Source organism: Rattus norvegicus, chromosome 15 (genome assembly GCF_036323735.1).
Source record: "Rattus norvegicus strain BN/NHsdMcwi chromosome 15, GRCr8, whole genome shotgun sequence".
Taxonomy (NCBI): domain Eukaryota; kingdom Metazoa; phylum Chordata; class Mammalia; order Rodentia; family Muridae; genus Rattus; species Rattus norvegicus.
This window is the reverse complement of record NC_086033.1, coordinates 35,144,677-35,165,378: the sequence shown is the minus strand read 5'-3', so window position 1 is coordinate 35,165,378 and position 20,702 is coordinate 35,144,677. Positions and strand designations below refer to the sequence as shown.

Here is a 20,702-nt window from a genome sequence, read left to right as displayed (position 1 = left end):
TAAAGATCCTGCTGTGTCTACCTTTCCCTTGCTAGGATGACATGCACACACAGTTTCCTCTGTAGGTGCTCAAATCCAGGTCCTCACACCTGCACGCGCTCGCTCGCAGCAGGCATTTCCTCACCTGAGCCATCACTCACCCCTGGTTATATGAATCGTAAAGGCCTGGCTTAAAGTCATAGAGGACAAAGAGCGAATAGGATGGAGGACATAAATGTAATGAGCACTTAAACTAATGGGTGACAGGGGTAGAGAATGTGCTCACCGTTTATCATTTTCCTAAGTTTTATATCACATGATTTTCATTTTTTAAGCTGAATTTATTGGTAGATTGGAGAAATCCTTGGCTTTTATGTCTCAGATAGGGCCTTGCAGTTTGAGGTTACCCTGGTCTGTAAGGCTAGTTCCATTATGGCTAAGGCGACACAGATAACCTCTGTCTCCAAAACACAATCAACCAATAATATGAGAAAGAGGTAAGAACAGAAAAATGTGTAATTGATGGTCAGAAACTTTATTCCAAAACACAGTTTAAAAGTATGAATTAAATAACATTAACTGGTGGGGAAATCAAAAGGTTTACAGTGAGAGCTGACTGTAGTAAGAGTGTTCAGCAGTGCCAATAGCTTTACAGTGGAAATACATCGACTATTCATTCACAGGTAAACTTGAACGTTCCCACTAACTGAGCATTCATAAGTCATCCCCTGACTTTGTGAATGGAAGATCTTCATTCTAAATGTTATTCTACCTCTTTTGTGTCAGAATAAGCAAAGTTATATACCAGGAGACTTCAGCTTGTGACTCTTGTCTATTTTCCCATCAGCTTAAATTTCTTGTTAAGGACAATTCAGGTTTAAAAGATATACGAATGTTTTATTCCTTTATGAACCATAGCAGGAGATGACTTAATTATAGGCAACTTACTACCACTCATATTTGACTAACAATTGTCTATAACTTGCTTAGCTTTATGAAATTCAAGTTTAAGTCCAGCATTAGCGTCACAGAAACCTTGTCTCAAAATAAAAGCAAATTATCATTATCTTCTCACTTATAAGCCTAACAGAGTGAAAGCCTGTCTCAAATTTAAAAAAAGAAGAAATAAAGAACATTTAGAATGTGTTTACCTAAAAATTTTATAAGTTCCATAAAGGAATCATAGGAGGCTAAGATAAATTTTCTATAACAAGAGTACCGGCTAATCTGTTTGTTGTATTTACTATAGTTCTCAATTAATATAATCAATTTAAAATTAGTAATTTCTAATAGAAAAATGAGTCACAAAATATTAATATATCAACAAAATATCAAATATAATAAAATATATTTAAACAATCATTAAAGAATGACAAGAATAATCTTTTATTATCACAGCACTATTCTAGAAATAATATCCATCAAAACAAGGATCAGAGAGAGATGTATGAGTGCTTGTTTAGCATTCAGGAAACCCAGGCTCTATCTTCAGCACCACAAAAACCAGGTCCACTATCACATGTCTGTGGTCCAAGCACTGCAGAGCAGAGGTAGGGCTCCAAGGGCATCTTGGCTATGCAATGGATTTGAGGCCAGACTGGAGTACATGAACAAACAAGAATGAACAAATGAAGAAAAGAAAAATCCTCTCAAATCAATAAGAACAAAGAAAAAGGAAGCACATAAGCCTAAATTCATAAGGGAAGGAAATAATTAAAAAAAAAAGTACTGCAAAAATAAATAAAAATTAAAATACAAAAAAAAAAGCAAAGGTTGACTCTTTAGAAAGGGAAGTAAACCATACTTAAAAAGTACTATCTAGGGGTTGGGGATTTAGCTCCGTGGTAGAGCACTTGCCTAGCAAGCGCAAGGCCCTGGGTTCGGTCCCCAGCTCCGAAAAAAAAGGAAAAAAAAAAGTACTTATCTATTTAAGAGAGGGGAAAAGCATCAAATTACTAAGATGGGAAATAAAAATGGGTGTTACTACTAACTTTACAGAAATAGAATTTTTAAAGAATAACTCAAGCAATTCATCATATGCCAAACTGGATAACAAAAATAAAATGAAAAAAAATCCTTAAACTTCACACAAAGGAAGACTATGAAATCTGAGCAGACCTAAAAAGAGGCAAAGTTGATTAAGTCAGTAATCAGAAATAGCTCAGCAAAAAATAAATTGGAGACAGGGGAGGTAGAGAGATGGCTCAGCAGTTAAGAGCACCGATTGCTCTTCCAGAGGTCCTGAGTTCAATTCCCAGCAACCACATGGTGGCTCACAACCATCTGTAATGGGATCCAATGCCTTCTTCTGGTGTGTCTGAAGACAGCTACAGTGTACTCATATACATGAAATAAATAAACCTTTAAAAAAAAAAAAAAACAATGATGATGATGCTGATGCTGGTGCTGGTGGTGATGGTGATGATGTCAGTACGCACTTTCAATAACAAACAATGAAGGCAAAGTTAGTTTGTAGAAGAAAGCACCCATGTCAGAAAGTGATGTCTACTTGAGCGGCAGACAAATCAGAGAAACATTTGACAGACTAGGATACGCCCAACTCTCATGAGATAGAGAAAAGGGAAGCTCTTTTAGGAGCAGTACAGAGAAAGATGGAGGATAGTTATACAGAGACAAATTGCAGAAAGACAGAGAACAAGCTAGAATAAGAAGCCAGAAGATTAGGACATATTAACAAAGTTAGTATGAAGCTAAGCATAGAAATTCAGAAGCCAAGAGAAAGAAGCCAAATTGAATCAGTCAGCTTGGAAAAGAATTTAAACCCAAACAGCTGAATTGAACCAGCAAGCCAGAGTTCAGAAAAAGTTAGAAAAGGTGAGCTTATGCAGCAATAATTCTGGAAATTCTACGCCTAGATTAGATCACACAGAGGCTAGAAGCTTCCAAGACAACAGTTACTGCAGGAGAATAAAAGTTACTTTTACAGCCAGTCCTGTGCTTTCTTTCATATATGAAAACAAAAAAACAGAAAGATGACCTGAAGGGGGAAAAACTCAAAAAACTGGTCCTTCATTTATACCATATACAATATATAAATAAATCTCAAAAAGAAGCAAGATCTAAATAGAAGTCAACTAAAAACTCAGAGAAAATTCCATGCCTCTGGATTTGTCATTCTGGATGACACCAAACAGGTAAGAAAAAGATTCACAATATTTGTGCAAAGAATATTACCAAAGAAATAAAGACAATGCACAGAGAAAATACCTGCAAATCAACAATCAACAAGGACTGGTAGGAAAGTAGGTGTAGGAACGTCAACAACACCCAACACAATTTTCTAACATGAACAGTGCACTTAAATAAAACACTCTGCCAGAAGACACACAAATGACCCATAACCAAATCAAAAGATGGTCCATTATCAGTCATTGCGTAATGTATGGGAAACCAAGAAATCTCAACTCAATGGCCTGCTATCTGTAATCTCAGAGTGCTGGAGACAAAGTGAGAATTTCAGGTCAGCCTGAGCTACATTTTGTATGTCTCAAAGAAAAAAAAAAAAAATCCAAAGGAACCACCAAAATGGTACTTGCTCCTGCTTAGTGACAAGCCTGACCACCTGAAATTAGTCCCTGATTCTCCTAGTAGAAGGAGAGAATCATATCCATTACAAGTCAGCTGTCATTTCTTAGAAAAACTACCATTAAGTAAATGTGCAAGCTTTCTATTCTACACAGAGTATGTCCTGGAAAATATTCCATAATGCTTACCACATATTAAAATACATGTAACTTTTTTAATTACTGAAAAGAATAAAAACCACATCTCCTTAGCACTGTTGGAAATGTAAAATAATGTAGCTATTAAAAATTTTTTTTTACCAAAGAAAAAAGATATAGCTCAGCTAGTTAGGGTTCTCACATAGCTAAAACCTTGACTCTAATCCCACATTAACCTGGTGTGTAGTATCCCACACCTGTAGTTCACCCTTAGGCAGCATAAGTCACAGCTCAGAAGTTCCAATACTTCTGGAGGGAGAGAGGCAAGAGGATCTCAAGTTCAAGATCAGCCTGGTCTACAGAGCAAGTTTTAGGACCATCAGGGCTACACAGACATATCCTGTCTTGAGAGGAAAAAAAGGATGAAGGAATGAAGAATCTTCAATGACATTTTAAAAATTATATTATGATAGGTGTACACATGCATTCTGTGTTATGTATATGTGTACACCAAGCACACACATGGTACACATAGATACATGTAGGCAAAACATTGATACACATAAAATAAAAATAAACTTAAAAAATGTTAATAATAAGTATTTTTAAATGTCACAAATTTTTAAAGGAAAAAAATGAAAGACAAGTAACTATATGGGGGCAACAGAATGGCCAATTAGGGGGAAAAACATATATTAAAGTTTCTCCAATACTCCCACTAAAAAATTAGTACAGAAAATCTATAACCAACTGTAGAGGGCTTCCCCTAATACCAGCAAGATACCTTCTGATTCAGCTTATTCTGATGCCTTCTATCTAAAGACATCAGATCCATGGGTTGAGGACTCATGTATCTTCCAATTCAGATTGCAAGCCGCAGGGTTGTTTTACCATGTTTTTCATTAATCAACTCTAAACTGGGAGTCCTCAAGTTAGGTCCAAATTTTGCTAAAGCTATCCATAAAACTTAATTTGGGATTTACACTTAACAGTTTACTTTGTATAAATAGTATTTTAAAGACTAGAGAAAAGATCTGGAAAATAAGAAAGAACAAAAGAGCCCCATGCCCCTTCTAGGGTGCCATCCTCCAGGGCTCCCTAAAAGTTCATCTATCCAAAAGCTCCCTGAACCTTTTCTTTTAGCTTTTTATAAAAGAAGCCTGTGAACACTGATGATAAAGTTAACTGTTTCTCCCAACTCTCTTATACCCCGGTCTTTCAAATTACCAGTCCCTTGCCCTATCCATATTCTGAAACTACCAGGACTGCCAGCCATCAGAAAAACCTCGTTAGCACAGGTATCATCATTTGAGATTCATAAATGATTCAGGAGCAGTATGTCAGGAAATAGGGACCAAAAGTACTTTTCTGTTAAAAGTGAATCTGAACAGTTGAAAATAAGCATCAGTTATGAACACTGGGCTGCTCTTCCACAGGATCTAGATTCTATTACCAGCACCCACAAGGGTAATACACACATCTGTAACTCTCCACTCTCAGAGAATCAGACACCCTCTTCTGGCCAGACACAAAGTTTACAAACAGGCAGACAAAATAACCATACATATAAAATAATAAAACAGTAATTTTTTAAAAAAAAATTACTTAAAAAAAAAAGCTACCAAGAAGAAAAGAACTACTTGTATTAAGTAAATACAAATTTAGATTCTAAAGAACACCTATTTTATTATACTGACAAAGATAAAAAGGCTTAATTAATACTTTTACATTATACTATGTATGGTCCTCTGAAAGAGTAGGAAAAGTCCTTAACCACTGAGTCATCTCTCCACCCATGATACTATCTTTTTGTTTTTAATTTATTTATTTGAACACATGACCTCACTATGTATTCTTGGCTAGCCTGAAACTCATGTACAGCAAGCTGGCATTGAATTCACTGAGAATTCACCGCCTCTGCCTTTGCGTTCTGGAATTAAACGTAAGCACCACCACATCCAGCTAATACCTCTTACAAAGATCTCACACTAAATTTAAGCAACCACCACCTACCCAAGAAACACTGAAAAGAAAAACTGCCTCAAAACCTATAAAGAACAATTGGGAAGACACCCAACACCAACCTTTGACATACACACACAACCAAATGTACATGTACATACATACGACACACACAATTATAGCCACAAAGAAAGGTTTGTTCTTAGCCAAGAGTAGAAGTTATTTCTTCTAATTTTTAATGGACTGTTAGGAACTTAAAATAGAAAAATTCTAGTCAGGCAAGCTAACAAGCTCCTGCAACCCCAGTACTTAGCAAGGAGGCTGAGGCCAATACGGACATAATGATACCCTGTATCCTAGTCAATCTCAGCTGCCAATGTGACATAGTCTAGAGTAATCTAAGGGAGAGTCAGGGTTGGAGATTTAGCTCAGTGGCAGAGCGCTTGCCTAGCAAGCGCAAGGTCCTGGGTTCGGTCCCCAGCTCCGAAAAAAAGAAAAAAAGAAAAAAAAAGAAAAAAAATCTAAGGGACAGTCGCAGCTGAGTAACTGTTCAAATCAATTTGGTCTGTGCCATGTCTTGTCTTGACTGAGGAATGATATGGGAGGGTCCAGCCCAGCATGGGCAGCAACACATCATCTCTGGTCCAGGTGAGCCTAGACTGTGTAAGAAAACTAGATGGCTGACAGTGGTACAGACGCCTGTAATCCTAGCACTCTGGAGGCAGAGGCAGGCAGACCTCTGTAAGTTCAAGGCATAGTGAATTCTATGAAAGTCAAAGCCAACACAAAGAAACCATCTTGAAAAACCAAGAGAAAAGAAAACTAGATAAACATGAGCGTGTGAGTAAGCCAGAGATTGACCAAGGGAAGAGTGTTCTTCTGTGGTTTCTGCTTCCAGTTTGTGCCCCGACTTCCCTCAACAATGGGATGTATCCTTCAAAGTATAAGCCAAACGAATCCTTTCTTCTTCAAAATTGCTCACAGCAACAATCAACAAAAAGGCAAAACAGAACTGAGTCGGGTATCAGGAGTGAGGCTGTAGCTACAGGGAACCTGACCATAAGCATTTCATGCTTTTGGACTATTTGGCTAGAGAATTGTGGAGAATTTTCAAACTTTGAGTTGGAGAATCATTGCAAACCACTGCTTAGTAAATGGGCTATAATGGAGCTTGGAAGGTAAAAATGCTAAAAATTGGCTTATCTGGTTTCTCAGAGGGAAGCAAAGACTCCCAACAGAATTGTTTGTGCTGCATTTTGAATTATCATTCTGTGGTTTCTGATCCAGTGAGGACTGAATAATCATTAGTGATGAATAAGAGGTCAGTATCACTAAGGCGAACTCTTCAAGGTGGTTATTTCTCCAGTGTAGACGCCACACGACGACACCAAGGCTTTATCATTCTACTGGTGAGCAAAACTAGGCAACTCATAAGAATCAGTCCACCTTGCACTGGTTCTGAAGGCATAAAGTTGCAGGACTGAGAGGTTCATAGAAAGTGGCTGAGGCCTGACACCATCTGGCAGAGTCAGAGTCAATAAAGGCCAGAAGCCATTGATGAGAGTGCAGTCGCACTTGCACTGAGGAACTAAGATGTGAGAATAGCAGGTGTGAAGCAGAGTTGGGCTGACCCTAAAAGACAAGTTGTATGTGCTGTGGACAGTGCAGCTAAAGGGGTGAGCTGCCAAGCCCTTTGGGGCCCAGAGGTTGACTGAGTCCAAGATGCCAGACACTGAGCTTCAGAACTTGGATTTATACTGCTCGGTTTTGGGTTTGCGTTGATCTGAGTATAAATATGCCCAGTTCTTCCCACTGAGAATAAGGATATTACTGGTTTTGAATTTTATAGAGGGGTTGGGGAATTAGCTCAGTGGTAGAGCGCTTGCCTAGTAAGCGCAAGGCCCTGGGTTCGGTCCCCAGCTCCGAAAAAAAAGAAAAAAAAAAAAAAAAAAAAAAAAAAGAATTTTATAGAGCCCACAGTTGAAAGACTTTGGAGTTTTAAAAAGATTAAACTTTTCAAGTATTAGCAATTTATAAAAACTGTGTTTTCAAAGTTGAACTACATTTTATTTTATGATTTTAACAAGATCTTAGAAACAAGGAAAGAGTTGAAATGCTATAGCTTCAAGTGATATGTTTGTGTGTCAAGTGGACAAGGAATGGAGTAGCCTAGTTATTTAGTTTCAGCTGTCAACGTGACACAGCATGGAGTCATCTAAGTATCAAATGAGGAGCTGCCCAGATCAGATTGTGCTGTACCATGTCTGTGAGGAATTGTCTTGACTCATGTTTGATGTGGGAAGGCCCATCCCACTCTAGGTAACACCATCACTGAGCAGGGAGGCCTAGGCTGTATAAAACTAGCTGAACAGGGCACAGCCTTTAACAGCACTTGGAACCAAAAGCAGAGGCAGGCAGGTCTCTGAGTTTGAGTGCAGCCTGGTCTAATGTCTGAAGTCCCAAGAAATTCTGGGGGGCGGGGAGGGGAAACGAGGAGAGAAGAAAAGAGGGAGGGAGAGGAGAAAAACAATCCAGCAAACAACATTCCTTCTTGGTTCCTGCTTGAGTTCCTGCCCTAATTTCCCTCCATGGTAAACTGTGACCTAGAAGTGTAAAACAAGGGGTTGGGGATTTAGCTCAGTGGTAGAGCGCTTGCCTAGCAAGCACAAGGCCCTGGGTTCGGTCCCCAGCTCCAAAAAAAGAAGAAAAAAAAAAAAAAAAGAATTGTAGAACAAATAAATCCTTTCCTCCTCTAAGTTGTTTTTTTTTTTTTTTTTTTTTTTTTTTTTGGTTCTTTTTTTTTTTTTTTTTTCGGAGCTGGGGACCGAACCCAGGGCCTTGCGCTTCCTAGGTAAGCACTCTACCACTGAGCTAAATCCCCAGCCCCGTCTAAGTTGTTTTTTTGATCTGTGTTTTATCACAGCAAGAAAGATAGAACACTAATAAATAATAGATAATTTAATTTAATTTAATAATAGATAATTTAACACTAATAAAAGATAGAACACTAATAAAAATAATAAAATAAAATAACAAACAAAACCACAAATCACACCGTGTGATAAAGTATTTGTGGTACCTAATCACTTTTCTAATGCTAAAATGGACTTTTAATGGTGAACAAAAATTTTATTCTGCAGTTTTAAAAATGCTAAGTATTTTAACTTCATTTTTTTAACCTGATATGCTTCTTTAAACGATTTCTTTACTTTTATGTGCACTGGTGTTTTGCCTACATATGTCTGTGTGACGATGCCAGGTCCTCTAGAAGCAGAGTTACAGACGGCTGTGAGCTACCATTTGTGTGCTGGAAATTGAACTCTGGAAAAATGGTCAGTGTTCTTAATCACTGAGCCCCTAAACTGATATGCTTTTAAACAAAATAAAAGGTGTGTTTTATTCACCCTTTAAGATGATCAACTGTCTTTTTATTATGAATTTAGCACGGGCACCAATGAAGATGCACTTGCTATTTCTATGTTTAAAAAACAGAAGTTAAGATGTCAATTATTTCAAAACTAAAATATCCAACCAGATACAACAAACTGTCTAGATTGTATTACAAAAGAATACACTGTAGTTGCCGCTCTGAACTTTACACTTCAGACTTACGCATTTATCCAACAACAATTTTTTCTCACTGGCAACTTTATGAATTACATGTATTAGGATCTGCACAGCTTTTGGATTTGAGTATGTTCAAATCTAAAATCCTTGTTCTATACAGTTAGTAAAAGAAGAAAATAAATCAAGTAAAATTCAAATAAAAATGCACTAAGCATGGAGTCCAGGTAATCTATTTCCTAGTGAGGGCTGTTCCAGATGACAGTCTGCCTTTGTGTGTCTCTCTCTTAAGGTATCAAGATACCACTGTGGTGGACCACACATACAATCCCAGCAGGATAAGGAATTATAAGTTTGGGAGCCAGGCGGGAGGGGGAAAAAAAAGAAATTATAAGTTTGAACTTTCATTACAGTCCCTAAAGACACACAGAAGTGAATATTCTTAAGATTTCTTATAATAGGTGACATTTAACATAATAAACTATGTGTTAATGTTATCACTGAAATAGAAATCAAAGCATAAGAGACAAAATTAAAATTATACCACATCTTTTGACAACAGTTATAGTATTTCAGACATTTTTTCCTGTCATAGTAATACCAGAGCATGTTATAAGAGCCAAAGATTTATTTTGTCACAATAACACTGCTTGTATACTTCTGTATCTCAAACAAGCAAAACAATAAGTCTACAAAATAAATCCAATTATGCAAATCTACAGTCCGCAAGCTCATATCCATGCAAGCTGTTAGTGTTCTTGTGTCAGTTTCTGTGGCCCACCAAAGTAACAAAGAACAGACACAGCCAGACCATGTCCAGTGGCACTAAGACTGAGGCAGAACTGCTGCAGATCTAGGCCAGGCTGGGCAACATTTACACACACGCGCACACACACACACACACACACACACACACACACACACACACACCCCAAGACTGTCTCAAAAAACAAACATATAAAAACCACAACTACAAAAAGAGGGGAGGAGGGCTAGAGAGACGGCTCAGTCTCTTAAAGGCTAGGTTCATAATCAAAAATATAAGAAAAAGGGGAGGAGAGAAGATAAGTAAATCATTCAGGACAACAAAAACATCCACGGGGTTGGGGATTTAGCTCAGTGGTAGAGCGCTTGCCTAGCAAGTGCAAGGCCCTGGGTTTGGTCCCCAGCTCCGAAAAAAAGAAAAAAAACAAAAAACAAAAAACAAAAAAAACAAAACATCCACACAAAAGGTCCTGAAATGTAGTACCTGAATGACTTAATTCCTAAAAGGACTGTACATTCATTAGCAGTTTATATTCAAGTTAGGCACAGACGTGGACACCTGCAATTCCAGTACTTGGAAGGCTGAAGCGGGTGGACCTCTCTGAATTTGGGGCCAGCTTGGTCTACAAAGTGAGTTCCAGAACTATATGGCAAAAACCTCATCTCAATAATAATAAAGTTACTTCAAATTTTCAGACTAATCTGAACATATGCTTCAAAAACATTATACTGATACAAACAGCCTCTATTGGTGTTGAAATAAGGTAGTAAAAAATCTAAACGAAGCAGGTCATGGTGGCACATGCCATAACACCACTAACTAGAAAAAAGGCAAAAATAACCCAAAAACATCATGTGCTATACAGTGAACTCAAGGCCAACCTGGACCATAATCTCAGTCTAAATTAAATGAATGAATGAATGAATGAATGAATGAATATCAATTGTTAACTACGGTCATTCCCCGACCCCTCAGAGTTCCTCAATGTAGCCCAAGCTATCCTGGAACTCACTCTATAGACCAGGCTACCCTCAAACTCACAGATCTGCCTCTGCCCTCTGAGTGCTGGGATTAAAGGTGTGCATCACCACCACCCAGCGTTCTCTGTTTTTTAAAAAGAAAGAACTGGGTAGGATTCAAGCACTTTGTATGTTTCTAGTCCCAAGCAGGAAAAGGTTACTTTGACTTGGTTTGAAATGTGAGATCAATGACTTGAGAATCCTAAAGTTCAGTACAGCTGCTGATGCTGACCTCTGTCATCACACGGCTTATATTCAGAATCTGCTTTATAAAAACTTCCCAGTATCCTTCTATACCTATTTCAAAATTCAGAATAAAAACAGGATCCAGAAGAGAAAAATATTAGCTATACTACCAAGTGCTCCTATGGATTAAATTACTTAATTACAAGTTTAAAACGTTTAACATTGGGTTGGAGAGATGGCTCAGCAGTTAAAAAGCACATGTTCTTACGAGGTTGGGTTTCCAATACCCACACAGTGCCTCACAATATCCAATACCCTTTTCTGGCATCCTTGGCCACCAAGTACATGTATGTCACACATACATTCAATCAAGCAGGTAAAACAATCACATGCATTAAAATGCATCGGAAGAAACCATAAGCATCTATACTTATAGCACACCTTTGAAAGTATACAAATAACACGGGCTGTACTGGGCTCAAGAGTAATGTCTGGGTCTAGAAATGTAGCACAGTTGGTAAAGTGCTTGCTAGCATGCAGGAAGCTGGGTTTGATTCCCAGCACCACGTAAATCTAGCAAGAGGGTGCAAGTGTAATTCTAGTATTTAGGGAGTTGAGGGATCACAAGTTCAAAGTTCTAGGCTATGCAACAAAAGTTCAAGGACACCCTGGGATACATTAGACTCCATCTCAAAATTAAGTGACAGGGCTGGCAAGATGGCTGAGCTCGGTAGAGGCGCCTGCTACATGAGCCTAACCACCTCAGTTGGATCCACAGAACCCACTCAACGTTGAAGGGTGGAACTCACTCCAAAAGTTGTCCTGACCTACACACTGGTGCTGTGGCATGTACACCAACACAAACACATCATGCACTCACACATTACATAAATTTCTAGAAATTTATAAAAAGTGGGACTTAATAGAAGACTGGTCAACACCAGAGACGAAAGACTAAGTAGAAGGCCGCACAGGTCTGAGCAGCATCTACTTGGTGGGGTGAAACAGATGCAAAGAACAGATATTGTGTCCTTTCTTAACCAAAGACATGAAAAGATCTAGAAACACATCCACCTTAATGGTCAAATTCTGTCATTCAGATCAGACAGAAAAAGTTAAGCAGATCTCCCTGGTTGTTCAATACTCAAGGTCCATTAGCCATAGACAAGAAAAATGTCAAAAATGGTTACGTGCACTTCAAACCAAATAACATTAATTCCCACTCTGTAACTCTAGAGGGCACCAGAAATATGCCCTCCTTCCCGACACCCCTCCTCCCCCAGTAACGTGAGCAGCTGCAGAACCCGTCGTCTGGTTGCTGAGGTTGGTATTGCAGCAGCAGAAGCGATGTCTGCAGCGGTGGAAACAGCAGCGCCCACTCCCAGTTGCCTCCCCAGGCATCACTGGAGCTTCTCCCCGAGAACAACTGCCACCCAAGAGAAGGCTCCTCCCCTTAAGAACAACCAGGAGGGCCAAGTCCCATAGCTGAACCCCTATAACCCGACGATGTCCTCTGTAATAAGCAACAAATTAGAAGCAAAGGACTCACAATGGTGTTGTCCTCACTTTCTGCCAAAGATGCACCAGATAGGGTTGAACGAAATTTCTGGTCCTGGGATAAAAGAGAAAAAAAAGACAGAGAGAGAGAGAGAGAGAAATGGATGAACACCCAATCTAGTAGAAGCACCAAGCCTATTTCACCAGAAGGAGGCAGAGAAGGGACTAAGAGGTCAAGGAGGTTCGGCTCTTCTATTATTACCCCAAAGCCCACGCAAAACGGCCCACTCCTACCCAAGTGGAGTGAAATATTTTATTTGGGGCCAAAACCTATATATAAGTCACAATCTGCAGGGAAAGGGACCTGAGGGCATCAAGCCTGCTAGGGGGTAGGGAGGGGGAAGGGCAAACATTGCCCCGACGCCAGCAAGGGACTTGCACTCCCTAGCAAATCTTACCACCACCGTCATTCCAGTCAAACTCAGAACCAATTTACATGTAAGGAACAGTTTATGTCAACGATGGGCTAATATTGCTCATATTTGCCCCAAGCAGTTGCCCTGGGCCGGAGGTTTGCCCCCCCTGCAGTCCGAGACCGGCAGCGCTGCCTCCCCGTCCGCCATTAGAGACCCAGCCAAACAATACGTGAGGAGCAAGAACCGCGCAGCATAGCGCTGGGGAGGAGACCAGCGACGAAGGGGACTCGGCAAGACTCAAAAGGCACCCCTCGCCAACGAAAACTTGGGGTCTCGGTCCCGCACACAGGGTGGGAGTGCGGCCACCAAGCGGGAGGGCCAAAGGGCCCCTCCCCGGCCCGCCCGCCCGCAGCACAGAAAGGAAAACACCCCGCGACCTCCGGCCGCCGCCGCCCGCACCCGGAGGCCCCCACGACCCCCGCCCCGGCGGCCGCCTCACCCAGCCCGCCCGGCCGCACCCGCGCTCCCTCACCCCTCGGGCCGCACGCGAAGCCGCCCTGGACATGAGCGCGGCCCCCAGCGAACCCCGAGGCCCCGACGCAGCAGCGGCGACGCCGGCCGCCGCGGGCTGCTAAGCCGGGCTCCGTGGGAGGCTCCCGACGCTGCCCTCACCCATCTCCGCCTCCCCAGTCGCCCCCGCCTCCGCCTCCTCCTCCCGAGGCTGCGCTGCTCCCAGCCACCCCCACTCTCCGCGGCCCTCGACAGGAAAGACAGCGGGGAGAAGCCTCACCCGGTTCTGGCTGCAGCTCCGCGGAACGAACCTCCCCTCCCCCGGCCCACCCCCCTTCGGCGACACGCACAACTCCGCTCGGTCCAGTCCCGGCTTTAGCGATGGTGAGGAGGAGGCAGAGGAGGCGGCGGCGCGGCGGAGCCCCGGGAAGCCCCGCCCTCCGCACGCTCATTGGCTGCCGGCGAGGGCGGCCCGGAATGCCTCGGGCAGGTTCCATTGGCCCAGTCGGCCTTCTTTCAGGACTCTCCTCCGTGTGGTAGTCACTGAGGCTGTCCGTCAGTCGTGGGCCACGCCCTCCGGCCGGCTGGCCCTCCCCACCACCACCACCATCTCCCCCCCCCCCCTGCGCCGCCTGCCCCGGGCTGGGCCAGCCCTCCCTCCTCCCTCCATCCCTCCCTCCCTCCATCCCTCCCTCCCTCCGTGCCCCCGCCCCGCCCCGCCCCCACTCGCGGGGTCTGCCCGGGTCAGGAGCCCGAGTGGTGCTGCCCGCAGTACGCCTCGCGCTTCGGCCTTTGGGCGGGCCGTCTTCGTCGAGGCTTCCCGCGGGCCGGGGATCGGGACGCCAGGCCTCGGCCTCCAGACGGTCGCCGCGGCCCCCTGCGACTCTGCCGGTGGAGAGACGCAGCCTCGATGTCCCGGCATCCTCCCTGTCCAGGCCCCCAAGGCCCGGGCGACTGGCGAGCCCGGCAGTGCCTGCGGCGGACCGAGGGGGCGAGCCCGGCCGCGGCTGGACTGCAAAGGGACTGGTGCGCTGGCGGCCGTGCAGGCGCTTCCACCTTGCCTGGCCCGTGGGAAGGGTGTCCCTCCTCCGCCATGGCTGTGGCGGGAGGAGATGTCGGCCTCCATTTTGTGGGATCTGTTGGGAGAACTTGGGACCCATCAGAACCGAAACCGTGGGGATGAGAAACTTGGCCCGGAACGGGCCGGATCGCGCTCTACCGTAGGCCTTGCCCTCGGCCGCTAAGGGCGTGCGGGCCTAAATTGCGGCGGGGCCACACGACGGTGCGGGCCCCAGACTCGCCTCCGGGCAAGATGGAGCCCCGGGCTCCCTTAGCGGGCTCGCGCCCCTGGAACCTAGACTGTCTGGGCTCGACCGTCGGTGCCTGGCCGAGCACGCGCTCCCGGGCCTGCCCGGCGCCTGTTCTCCACGTTGACCGGACCTTGGGTCACCGCATGCTCTTCGCTTCAGTCCTGTCCCCGTGGGTAGTGACCCTCGCACGGGAGTGCCACCGGGCGCATTCGAAGCGGAGCCGCTGGAGGGCGGCACGAGGGTCTTTTGTTCCTCGTCTACACCTACGTCTTTGGCAGACTTGGTACTGGATTTCCAGGACTCCCTGTAACCTAAGAAATGCACCTCGCCCTGGTGGTTGTTAGCGGGATTACAACTGATGTTGTTGGTTACTTCCCCAGCCAAATGGATGAATTAAATTAGACCTCTGAATTTCCGAATTGACAATACTGCCTATTAATGAGCCATATGAAGTTGCATTTTAAAGCTCTTCAGGATGAAAATGAATATGAAATTTTTAATGAAGTGAATTATTGATTAATGTCTCAGACTAATGTGTAGACAGCAGTGGATACCATTTACAAAGAATAACCTGGTAGAAACATTCATCTTACAATAGAAGAGTGCTTTCACCCTCGTTTAAATTCCATACATACACAGCACTCCTTTACCATTTGAAGAAAAGAACTCCAACACATATGAACCAGCTTTTCAGAGTTATTCTTCAGAAAACTTTCATAAGGAAATTATTTTTCTCATTTTTCAATACTAAAAGATTCTTGTGAAATTTCATATTTCACAATACCATTTTACTTTGACATGGTGTCACAACAGGAACATTTTTATAAACGTGAGGGATGGTAAAATTCACTGACAACATGGAAGTATTATATGAGATTGTGCACAATGTATTTTCATCATTTTTCCCCTCCCCCAGTTTCTCAAATGCTCCTCCTCACCTTCCTACCCCAAGTTCCCGTTCTTTCAAAATCAAAACAAATAGGAAACTGGTAAGACTAAAAAAAAAAAAAAAAAACAACAAAAAAAAAAAAAAACCCTATCTTGAAAAACCAAATAATACCAACAAAACGTTTAAAAAAAAAAAAGTCCACAAAGAAAAGCATGGAGTTGGGGTTGGGGATTTAGCTCAGCGGTAGAGCGCTTGCCTAGCAAAGCGCAAGGCCCTGGGTTCGGTCCCCAGCTCTGAAAAAAAGAAAAGAAAAAAGAAAAAAAGAAAAGCATGGAGTTGGTTCAATACTCCTGGGTACCTGGCCTACCCTGAAGGGTGGTTGATATACTCTATAACACTCCATTGGAAAAACTTGAGTTTCCATTTGCCAGCAGATACTTGTTGCAAATACCTTCCTGATAGGAGTGAGAATCCACGTCCATTTATCCCTTACAGTGCTAAAGTTTGAACCCCAGCAGGTCCTACAAGTTCTGTATCAGACTCTCTGAAAGGTCAGTCCTGGTATTCCTCAGAGTCATTCCCACCTCTGGCTCTTACAATGTATCCCCCTACTGAAAACACCCCTGAGCCTTGAAGGAGGGGCCTATGATATCAGGGTCCTATCTTAAATCAACTCACTGAATTTATTGTTAGAAGTGGTTTTATGTGATAAACAGTGATTGGTTTGCCACAAGCTGTTTACATGGGAGAAGCTTTGTACTGCCACCAGTTCTCTGATGTTATTACTATCTTACCCTTCATAATTCTCTGGTGACCTGAGTTCAATCTCTGGAACCCACATGGTGGAAGACAAGTGTGCATCACCTTTCCTGGAAAATATTCAAGTCTTTATTTGATTAGTTAACAAAGATTCTTACATTCTAGGATGGCCTAGAACTCAAATATGTAGCTAAGAAGAACCTTGAATTCTTGGTCCTTCTACCTCTACCTCCAAAAACCTGGGATAAGCATGTGCCACCAAGCACCACTCAAATGAGTCATATGCTCCAGGCTGTCCTGGACTGTACACTGTAGCTGAGGATGGTGTCTCAGTTAGGGTTTTGCTGCTGTAAACAGACTCCATGACCAAGGTAACGCTTATAAGGACAAGGGGCTGGCTTACAGGTTCAGAAGTTCAGTCCATTATCATCAAGATAGGAAATGGCAAAGTCCAGGCAGGCATGGTGCAGGAGGAGCTGAGAGTTCTACATCTTCACTGGAAAGCTGCTAGGAGAAGACTGACTTCCAGGCAGCTACAACTAGAGTCTTAAAGCCCCCGCCCACAATGACACACCTAATCCAATGAGGCCACCTCCAAATAGCGCCACTCCCTGGACCAAGCATGTACAAACCATCACAGATGACTTTGGACTCTTGATCTTGCCTATTACCTACATGTGCACATGTGCATTCACACATGCATGTGCACACACTGATATAACTTTAGTAATTAAAATATGTGGAAGATGAGATATAATACTTTGTTCATTTTCTTTTGTCCATAAAACTTAACAACTTAGGGACTGGAGAGATGGCTCAGAGGTTAAGAGCACTGACTGCTCTTCCAGAGGTCCTGAGTTCAATTCCCAGCAGCCACATGGTGGCTTGCAACCAGCTGTAATGGGATCTGATGCCCTCTTCTGGTGTGTCTGAAAATAGTGACAGTGTGCTCACATACATAAAATAAATCTTTAATTTTGTTTTAAGACAATCTTTCACTCCTTAGCCTGACTGTCCTAAAACTCAAAATGTAGACCAAGCTGTCCTGGAACTCACAGAGATTATCCTGTCTAAGCCTGCTGAGTGCAGAGTTTAAAGGCAGATATAAGAAGTTTGAGCCACATGTGATGTGGACTTCTCCTAGGGAGAGAAACAAATACTCATTACCCCCAGGTAGGGTACCAAAGTCAAACCAAAGAAATGACTCCGCACAAGTAGAATGTTGTAAATGATGGGTTTAATTATGACTATTTACAAGAACATAGGCAATTTACATTGAAGAAAAGTCTCCCCAAAAGCTGTTAAAATATTTTATATCACCCTGGAGGGCAGCACCTCTGGAAGGCAAACACCACCTACACAACCTCGAGCAACTATTAACTACCTACTTATTCTTAGGAAGCCAGAGGGGCCTTGGGAACCCCTCCCCCACCAGCTGTTAACTGCCTATATATTCTTGGGATGAGGCAGGGTTTCCTGAGCCCTTCCCCCAACCAACTGTTAACTGCCTATACATCTACAGAGGAGGAGATTATGAACCCCTTACCGCCATTATGATAAACAATAATAGGCCAAATCTTACAGGTCTTGCATGAGTAATTACCATTGCTCAGGGTTCAAGAGTACAAGGATTAGGTCATGCCAAGAGGACATCATTCCACAACATTAGGTGGGAAGTTAGAACATGATAATTTAAACACAAATTACACTCAATACTGTTTGAAAGTTCATTTTAAAATAGCCATTTTCTACCAGAGCCCCAGACCTCAGCAAAACTGACCCCACGATGGAGGTGCCATTCAAGAGTAAAACTCAGCACAGAGACAGCACCTCCAGCCAACACACAAACGAAACCCAGTCTGTCAAAGTCCGTAGCTCTGAGAAAGTCTCTAAATGTACTAAGCTTGCTGTTTGGCTTCTGTGGGTCCACTTCTAGCTAACATTTCTTGTCAACAAAAGTCTGTCAACCCAGAACATAGTTTTGTGCTTAAAAGCTCACCTGGAAAAAGGCTCAGGGCTACACTGGGACCCTGAACACCCTGTGTAGTCAATAGCCCGTTACTAAAGACTTTCTATTGGCTTAAACCGATGTCTGAGCAGTCTTCTCTGCTGAATTCCTGACAGCAATGTATGGGGAACATGTCTTTGCTCTCAGCACTTGGAAAGAAGAAGTAAACAAATCTTTGAGTTCGAGGACAGCATTGTCTACATAAGGAGTTCCTGGACAGCCAGCCAGGGCTGCATAAAGAAAAAGAGAACTCCGAGCTAGCAGCATATCACTATTTAGCCCAGTCTGGCCTTGAATTCCAGCACAAGCATTTAATCCTAGCACTCAGAAGGCAGGCAGATCTCTGAATGTCGAGGCCAGCCTGCTCTACAGAGTGAGTTCCAGGATAGCCAGAGGTACACAGAGAAACCTTTTCTAGGAAAGGGAATGAGGAAGACAGGAAAGAAAAAAAAAAAAGAAAGAAAATGTAAAAGATCCAAAATAATGATAATCCAAGATAATAAGAGCAATAAAATAAACATTTAAGGGCTAAGACTGTTGGACTGTGGGTAGAAACTTCTGGTACTACATCAGCCAGGTGCAGTGGCACATGCTTGTAATCCTTCAACTTAGGAGGTATAGGGAAGATCGATCAAGAAGCCAAAGTCATTCTCAGTGACCTTGTAAATTCGAGGTCAGCCTGAAGTACGAGAGGTTTTTGAGCAGGGCTTGGGGTACTTGCTTAACACAGAATTTGAGAGGTAGAAGGATGAGGAATTCAAGGTCTTCCTCAGCTACATAATTGAGTTCAAGGCCATTCTGGACTTTGTAAGAACCTGTTTCAACTAACCAAATAAGTATTTGAATGTTATCCATTATGGTGGTGCACATCTGGGATCCTAGCACTTAGGAGAGGTGAACAAAAAGATCAGGAGTTCAAGGACAGTCTGAGACCTCATGATACCGTGTCACAAAAATCATAGAGGGGACTGGAGACTTGGCTCAACAGTTAGGAGTACTTGCTGCTTTTGCAGAGGACCTTTTTTCTGGTTTGAGAGAGAATGGCTTCCATAAACTCTTACATTTGACAGCTGGTGGCACTGTTCGGGGAAGCTTAGGAGGGGTCAGCTGGCAGGAGGTAACATGTCACTATGGGTACACTGTGAGAGCTAAGAACTTCCTCTGTTTACTCTCTCTGCTAGACATTGCAGTTAAAGTTCTCAGCCTCCCCCCGCCCCCCACCCGTGGCATCATGGCGGCTTCTCTCTCTGGAATGGTAATCTCAAATAATCCCTTCCTGATGGATGTTAGTCCTGCCTGGAGTGTTTCAGCAGCAGCAGAAACGTAACTACTGAGACTTGAACTCTGTGTCCATCTCACAGCCAACTGTTACTCCAGCTCCTGGGTATCTAACACCCTCTCTGGCCTCTCTAGGCACTAGGCATGCAGAACACAGATGCACATAGGACAAAAAGTCCAGTGACCAACATTAGATCCCTCAAACCCATATGGCGGAAGAGTCAAACCAACTCCTTAAAGCTGTCCTGTGACCTCTGCACATGACTCACACAACAGATGAATATATCTTTAACTTCTTAAAGAAAAACCATCTGAATGTTCATAACAGTATTGTTCATAATTTCAAAATGTTATAAACCAATAGAGTGTCCACCAACTGATGAAGGGATAAAACCTGGTATAGTCATATGATTGAATATTACTAAACCATAGACAGGAGTGAAGTTCCCATAAATGTGTGGATAACCCTTCAAGAGATTATCTTAGATGAAATAAGCCAGACCCAGAAGACTACGTACTGTATACTTCCCTTTATGTGAAATGAACCAAATAGACAAATCCATAAAAACATCAAACCACTTAGCTGTTCCGCAAAGCTGGGAAGGTAGGGTGCACGTCACAGAAGGGAGACCGGCCACCGAAGGTTCAATTTTAAAAATAGGTGGGAAAGTGAAAGATTGAAGACATGTGGTATCTTTTTTTTAAAGAAAAGATTCTAAAATCAATAAAAGTGATAGCTTCGATAAAACGAAAAACCATTTAACTGCAGACTTTGATTTTGTTTTAATGCTTTTATTTGGGAAATGGGATAGACGGCTGGCCTTGAATTCTGTTTCGAAAATAATATGTTAATCTATTTTCTTCTTCTTCTTTTTT

General features: G+C 42.8%; 1 protein-coding gene across 7 annotated transcripts in view; it reads right to left on the bottom strand.

Moving 5' to 3' along the window:
* Positions 1 to 14,023, bottom strand: part of Zmym2 (zinc finger MYM-type containing 2) — a 73,173-nt gene extending 59,150 nt beyond the window's left edge. For 2 of the 7 annotated variants that reach the window (XM_039093866.2, XM_039093867.2), the window contains exons 1-2: positions 13,605 to 13,738; positions 12,709 to 12,771 (exon numbers count right to left, since the gene is read on the bottom strand). The gene's annotated coding sequence lies outside the window, so the exon portion shown is untranslated. Of the gene's footprint in view, positions 1 to 12,708; positions 12,772 to 13,604 lie in introns of all 7 variants that reach the window. The other 5 variants (XM_063274265.1, XM_063274263.1, NM_001399496.1 and 2 more) reach the window with 5 other exon arrangements.
* Positions 14,024 to 20,702: the final 6,679 nt, after the last annotated feature.